The sequence below is a fragment of the Herpailurus yagouaroundi genome, unplaced genomic scaffold (genome assembly GCF_014898765.1).
Source record: "Herpailurus yagouaroundi ecotype Mexico unplaced genomic scaffold, PumYag 196, whole genome shotgun sequence".
Classification (NCBI taxonomy): Eukaryota; Metazoa; Chordata; class Mammalia; order Carnivora; family Felidae; genus Herpailurus; species Herpailurus yagouaroundi.
The window spans coordinates 3,624,923-3,632,431 of record NW_024412427.1 but is presented as its reverse complement, the minus strand read 5'-3'; the positions used below and the strand labels follow the sequence as shown (position 1 = coordinate 3,632,431).

Sequence of the window (7,509 nt, the reverse complement as noted above, 5' to 3'; positions counted from 1 at the left end):
AGAAGGGGACCTAGGATGGAACCTTGGGACACTCCAACATTTAAGGAACCAACAGGGGGAGAGAAGTCAGCAAAGAAGCCTGAGGAGGAGTAAGGAGAGGTGGGGGAAACAAAGTTGAAGAGGTGGTGTGCATGTTGGACCTATAGAAAGAATGATATTGAATATGGCCAGGAGACAGGCTGTGAAAACTCAAAGGGTACAGTGACCATGACCTTGGAAGTCACTGGTGACTGCAGAGAAAGCAGTTTCTGGAATCCTTCTAGGGGCAGAAGCCAGAGTGATGGAGTTGAAGGATGAACTGAGGAGTTGATGTGGAGATTGGAAGTGTAGACCACTCTGGAAAGGTCTGCTCTGGAGGGGATCAGGTAGGATCACAGCTGGAGAAAAGCCTGGAGTTTGAGGCAGAGAGGTATGTTCTAAGCACAAGAAGCCTTCATGCGAGTAAATGCTGGTGGGAGGGATCCACTAGAGGAAGAAATTAAAGGTACAGGAAAGAGAGCTGTTGGGGGAAAGAATGCATCATTGAATGTCTGTCACTTATCGTCATACAAGTCACTTCCCATACCCTTTTAGTATTTAATTCTGTCAACCTGCCTGTGGTGTCACATAACCATGCTCACTTCCCTCCCAGCACTTACCACAGTCAGTAAATTATTTTAATTATTCTTTGGCTTGTTTATTGACTCCTTTCCACAGATCTCAGCTCCAGGGATTTTCCAGTCCCCATCACTCCTATTTTACTTTGCTTGATTTTTCATCATGGCTCTTAAGACTACCTGATACTATATTACTTATGTGTTACCGGCTTTTGGTCTGTCTTCCCCACCAAAAATGTAAAGTCTAGGGGACATGGGACTAAGCCTGTCTTGTCTCCGCTACACCCCAGCCCCATAACTGGCCAAGATCATATTAGGCACACAATCCATGTATGGAATGAATGAATGATCTAAGAAAGACTGCTGAGAACTACAAAGTACTGTTCAAAGTGAAAGACAGGGAGAAAAGCCTGACACTGATCAAACCTCTACTATCTACCATATATATGGGTTCATTCATCCAAACTTCATAGCAACTTTTTGAGGTAGGAATGATAGGTGCCTTTTCAGAACTGAAGAAATTGGGCTCTAAAGAGCTTTTAAATGCTGTCAGAAATCACACAGCTAACATGTGCTGGGACCAGCACTGAAGGCCAGAATGCTTGCTTTGGTTTATTTGTTTTTCTCAAAAACCTGAGCTCCTTTCCTGCCTCACCCCCCCAACCTCCTATGTCCCCATCCCCCACCCCATGGCCTCTGGGAACGATCACAAATCCCTCCCTCCACCTGTCCTCAGGACTGCAGGCCTGACACACCTCAGTGTGTGCTCCAGAACCAGACCCCTGGCTGCAGCCATATGGGGGCTGGAGGGGGAGCCCTCCACGGGGGGTTGGTGGTTGGGGCTGAGTGGAAGGACAGTCAGGAGAGAGATTTGAGAGAGAACGTGGACAGGACATGATGGGTGAAGGGATATGGTGGCAAGAAAGAATGAGGTGCCCAAGATGGACTCCCAGGCTTCAGGCTCAGGGAGGGTGGGTGGCCAGTGCTGCTGAGGGCTGAGATCCAGAGAAGGGAAGCAGCAAGGGAAGGGAGCAGACAGGCCTGTGGACATCCAGGCGGTAGTGTCCAGTATAAAGCTCAGGGGAACAGTCTGAGTTGGGAGTGGTCAATAGAGGCATCATGATGGATGCTCTTATAGAGGCAGCGTGGTGGGAGGGAGGGCCTAGGGTGGGCAGAAGAGGGTCTGTGAGCATGCTCAGAGGAGAAAGCAGTCAGTAAGATGGGACGAGAGCATCCCTTCTGAACTATGTAGCTGTGGAGACAAAAGACAAGACAAATGAGCTTTTCTGTGTGTTCACTCGACAGAATATTTTATAGCCTCCCTGGATAAACAAGCTGTCATCTACCACCAAACCCTCTATCAACTGAAGCAGCTTGGGGAAAAGATAATGCTGCAGGTTTGAATACTCTTAGCTGCTGTGCCTAATTACTACACAAGCAAACAAACCAGGAGAGTTGTAGGCAAAGAGGGGCTTGGCCGCTGCCTATGGAGGAGAGACATTTCCTTGCTCCCAGGGGAGGGATGGAAGACAAGCACAGACATTTATTGAGCACCTACTGTGTGCCACACACCTGGAACATGTCATCTTATTTAATACTGTATAAGAGGCATCATCCCCATTTTGCAGATGAGGAAACAGAGGCTCAGAGAGGCCTGACAATGCACCCAGCTTAAAGGATTCACCCAAGAGTCTTCCCAATGCACTTCACAGGCTCCCCGGAGAAGATCCAGGTTGTTCCCTTCCCTCCTTCCCCAATCCTGCAGCGTTAAGTCCAAATGCCATGCCCCTGATTGTGCAGCTCTGTTTACTATTCTTTTCATCAGGTGTCTGTTTGCAAGAAATAAAACTTTTGGGTTCAGCAGCAGAGCAATAACTATGAAAAAAACTGCCACTGAGAGCATGGAATTCAGCTCCCAGAATTACTGTATATTCAAAGCAGATTTCCAAAACACCATTTGACATAGGTGGTAATTCCAAGGGAACCCGTTTGCCTCTTTCCTCCTGCCCTGCCCCAGGCACATACATCCAATGTCAAATCAGCAAGAAGAAAAGGAGGTGAGGGGGATGAAGGACAACTAGACTGCCCCTCAAGGAGATGCCAGCAGTCTTCTCTTTCAGGAGACAGACCAGCTCTCCTTCCTCACCCTGCAGATGGGGTCAGCAGCAGTGAACAGAGTGTGACAGAATTAGATCCCAATCCTCTTGCCTCCTAGCCCACTGCAATCTTCCCAAGACAAACTGCAGCTTCATAAGAAGCCAAGAAATCCATTTATGAGGAAAATTTATATATGTATTACTAGTAAGATTTAAATTAATTATTTTACTTTCAAAAAGAATCCCAATATGTAGCTTCCAATGCAAATGTGCAAAGATCACATTTCTATAAAAAAGAGAATGAATATCCAAAGAGCAACCAGAACATTCCTAGCACTGTCTGTCATCATGAATTTGCATGACTGTACACGACACTCCAACCATACTGGCCTTTTTTTTTTCAGTCTCCCAAGGCCCCCAACTTTGATCTTATCTCAGGACCTTTTCATTTGCTATTCTCTCTGCCTGGAAGATATATCTCTAGGTTTACACAACTAAACTCTTATCATTGAGATCTCAATTCAAATGTTACCTCCTCTAAGAAGCCTTCTCGGACTACCCTACCTCAGGCAACCACACTGTCACTCTATACCAGTGGATTTCAAACTTGAACATGTATCAGATTCACCTGGAGGGCTTCAAATACAGATTGCTGGGTCCCATTCCTCAGAGTTTCTAATTCAATAGGTCTGAGTGGGTCCTGATAATGTATATTTCTCACAAGTTTTCAGGTTGTGTTAATGCCATTAGTCTAGGAGCAAAGCTTTGAGAGCCACTGTTCTATAACATCACCCTGTTTTATTGTCTTCATGGTGTTTATCACAGTCTGAAATTATCTTGGTAATATATTCAGTTGCTTTACTATGGTCTGATTTTCATACTTATTGGCTGCTCCTGGGAAAGGGGTATCTGTCTGTTATTCATTATAGTATCCCCAGTACCCAGAGCAGAGCCAAGTACATGGTAGATGCTCAATGAGTATTTGAATAAATGAATTAGTGAATGGGTGGGTGGGTGGATAGAAGGACAGATGGAGGATGGATGGAGGATGGATGGATGATGGGTGGATGGGTGATGGATGGATGGATGGATGGATGGTGGACGGATGGATGGATGGATGATGAATGATGGATGGTGGATGATAGATGGATGGGTGAGTGATGGATGATTGTGAATGGATGGCTGATGGATGGAGGGAGGGGTGGTGAATGATGGATGATGGATAGACGGATGGATGGATGATGGATGATGGATGATGATGGATGGATAGATGGATGGATGGATGGATGGACAGATGGATGAATAAATGAATGGATGCTCACCTCAGCCTCTGGATTCCTGCTTCTCTACATGCCATCTTTGTTCTACACCAAGTTGATCCACAGGTGAAAATAATCCCATCTTCAATTTCAAAATCCCACTGATAAAAAAGCAAGAATGTAGAACATTTTGCCAAAGATGTTGGAAGGCCATGGCCAGGAGACACATAATACAAAACAGCAAGTGAATAAAACAGCACTTAGGCATGGCTGCTTTTAAAAGTCATTGGAGCTATCCTATCACCTTAAATGGTCCCCAGACAAAAACCATCTTAAAGGCTTCTCTCTCCATACCTCCTCCTCAGTGTCCTCCTCCTCCTTGCTCTTTTCCTCGTCAAATTTCTAAAAAATAATCTTTCTCATTTTCCCATGTAGAGCAGCTTGACCATAATTTTTTCATTGCTTGAAGACCCCAAGCACACAAGTACACCTCATCTGTCTTTAAAAATTCCTGCATCAGGGCGCCTGGGTGGCTCCGTCGGTTGAGCGTCTGACTTCAGCTCAGGTCACGATCTCGCGGTCCATGGGTTCAAGCCCCGCGTCGGTCTCTGGGCTGATGGCTCGGAGCCTGGAGCCTGCTTCCGATTCTGTATCTCCCTCTCTCTCTGCCCCTCCCCCGTTCATGCTCTGTCTCTCTCTGTCTCAAAAATAAATAAACGTTTAAAAAACATTTAAAAATTCCTACATCTTTGGGGCACCTGGGTGGCTCGGTCTGTTGAGCGTCCCACTTCAGCTCAGGTCATGATCTTGCAGTTTGTGAGTTCAAACCCTGCACTTGGCTTGCTGCTCTCAGGGCATAGTCTGCTTCGGATCTTCTGTCCCCATCGCCTCTGTCTGTACCCCGCTTGCGCTCTCTCTCTCTCAAAAATAAATAAAACATTTTAAAAAATCCCTGCATCTTGGAGACTCTTTCCTCTTTTCTAATATTCATACAGTCCCTCGTATCACTTCACCATGTGTGTCTGTCTCCTTGGCTAAAGAGGCAAGAGATTTAGACAAAGAATCCAAGTTCAAATTTAGTCTCTTTTCTGACAAGCTGTATGGACCATGAACTTGGTCAAATTGTTGCCCTCTCGGAGCTTCAGTTTCCTGATGCACTCGGGAAAAATGCTGACTGTTCAACAGTACTTATAATCAGTGGCATTACAATATTCACCAAAAAAGCCTTCCAAACTATATAGCACATGAACATTACCTATTATCACTACCCCTAGTTTATAATTCCTTTGGGAGTGAGGCTCATACCTTATGTGTGTTTTCATCCACCCCTCCAATGCCTCACACATTGAAAACGCTTCATAAATGCCTTAAGAGGTAAATAAGCCTTTGGATAGCACACTAATGAACATTTAAAGAGGGAGTAAAACATCACCTTTTAAAACCTTCTCCTTCTCCCTCCCATGGCGAACTGTGCTCTGATTTGATTTTTCTCTGTTCTAGAAGCTCCACCCTGGCCCATAGGCAGAAATTAGTCTGTGTGCAGTGAGATGACTGCCTCCTGATGGCACAGCCCAGATGACCAAACAATGAAGTGTTAGAAGGCCCTGGTGAAACATTAAGATCTCAAGACTTGTTTTTGATGCATTCAACAAGCTAATCCAGTGCCTCTTTGTTCAGAGAGGTTGGAATTTGCTGCTCTTCTGAAATTGTTGTCCCTAGTCACTTGGAGACCCCAGAAAAGGGGCTTCCTCTCAGAATAATCTGGTCACCCACATCCCTGCAGATGCCCCTCTCTCATCATGGGCAGGGGCCATCACCGCCCCGACCACTCTCACGTCTAGGCTCAAATATTGCCTTGGGACTATTTCATTTTTATTTTTATTTTATTATTACTATTTTTTAGGGATTATTGAATCTTAAGAGACACAGAGGTACCTGGCAGTGGAGCTGCCACAATCTGTAACAAAAAGGCCCTACATGATGAGCTGTTTGCCTGTTGGGGGAAGGAAGAATCAAATAGGACTAAAGCCAATTCCCACCCAGGAATAGACCTCAGGCAGCACCGACGCCTGGACCTGCTGAGTGAGCTATGTCTAGAAAATTCACCTCTGGATCTCCCAGGTTCACAGCCATCACTCAGAAGGGCACTACAGCTGCACTTTACTGGTTTGTTGGCAGAGTGTCCAGAATAATCAGGGGGTTGGGGAGCACACCTGGAGACTATAATGACTCTTATGAGAATGGCAAAGGTTACCTTCTCTCGGCCAGCAGTAGCATCAGCAAAAACTGAGCATCTCCTTAGAAAATTTTGGGGAGCCCTACAAGACTAAATGTCTCTGGGAGTCCTCTGTGCTGTCTCATGCTTTCTATAGCTGGATTCTCTCTCTGGAACTTCAATCTTGAGCAGAGGTACAAAGTAACTTTTAAAAATATAGAGGTTAATCCCATCTCCCAGGGACTCTGCTTCCTACCCTCAGGAGCTGCCTTGATTTCCACACCTGCTCTCCAGCCCCCATAGGCTCTGAGGCTCTGAGGCTCTGAAGGCCCTGAGAACCTTCATCTTATGAGGGTGAGCCTCACTTAGTTGCTGAATCTTGTAATATGATCCTTGAGGAAAGCAGGACCATATTCTCTGAATTCTCCTCTTGGTTTCCCTACATACAGATAATGTAAACATTCAGCAAAGAGGCTGGGCACATTCGCCTCAAATGATGAGGGACTGAACCACTTCCCCTTTCCTTCTGAAGCAGATATGCACCAAGAGGAGAATATACACTCTTTGTCCCAGATCTCCCAGGGCAGGAAAGAAGTTGATGGTAGAGCTTCAAACTTAGTGATCTTTGCTTGCCTTGTGAACTTCAGTGCCACTGTTAACTGTTCACACAGTGAGCAGGAAAAGTGGCTCTCAGAAGTAGAACCATTTTCCAAAAGTAACTCATAGTCTTTCACTACCCCAGAAGGAGTAGAATTGACCCTACGCCATTGGGATGTATCATACCAAGAATCCCTGGAGGATGAGAAATGCAATTCTCACCAACAATTTGGGGTAAGTATTGTTGCCTGAAGTTCTTTCTGTCCTCCCCAAAGAGCGTCACAAAATCCATTTGACTGGGTTTAATTTAACATACGTGGAAGCACATCTGCCCAACTCCCCAGCTCCATACTTCTCTTGTCCTGGCAGAGAGCCTACAGCTTCCTTAATGAACCCTGAGTAGGAGTCTGACCTTTCCCCCAGCAGAGAGCCTTCCTCTAAGAAGGTCAAGGAGTTCCCAAAGCATTCTTCCTGACATGTTCCCTTAGGGCACTATGTCAGTCAGACCAGGGAACTGATGTAAAAAACAACCCATTTCAGTGACATCAGGATACAAGACAGGTCAGTTAGAATTGTGGAAATTTCTCCTCTGGGCAGTCATTCAGAGACCCAGGTTCTTTCCCTCTTGTGGCTCCACCCTCCTCTCAGTGCTTGGAGTTCTCTCCATGTATCCAGTGGATGGTGAAAAGGAGAGAAAGTTGAGAACTGCATAGGAAATTTTGCAAACCATGCTGGGAATTGGTCTA

At 45.7% G+C, this 7,509-nt stretch overlaps 1 long non-coding RNA gene across 5 annotated transcripts in view; it reads right to left on the bottom strand.

Annotated features, from left to right (window-relative positions):
• Positions 1 to 3,918: 3,918 nt before the first annotated feature.
• The window catches only part of LOC121012175 (uncharacterized), a 135,403-nt gene continuing 131,812 nt past the window's right edge, over positions 3,919 to 7,509 (bottom strand). For all 5 annotated transcript variants that reach the window (XR_005781986.1, XR_005781984.1, XR_005781985.1 and 2 more), the window contains one exon: positions 3,919 to 4,112. This is a non-coding gene — a long non-coding RNA (uncharacterized LOC121012175). The remainder of the gene's footprint in view (positions 4,113 to 7,509) is intronic.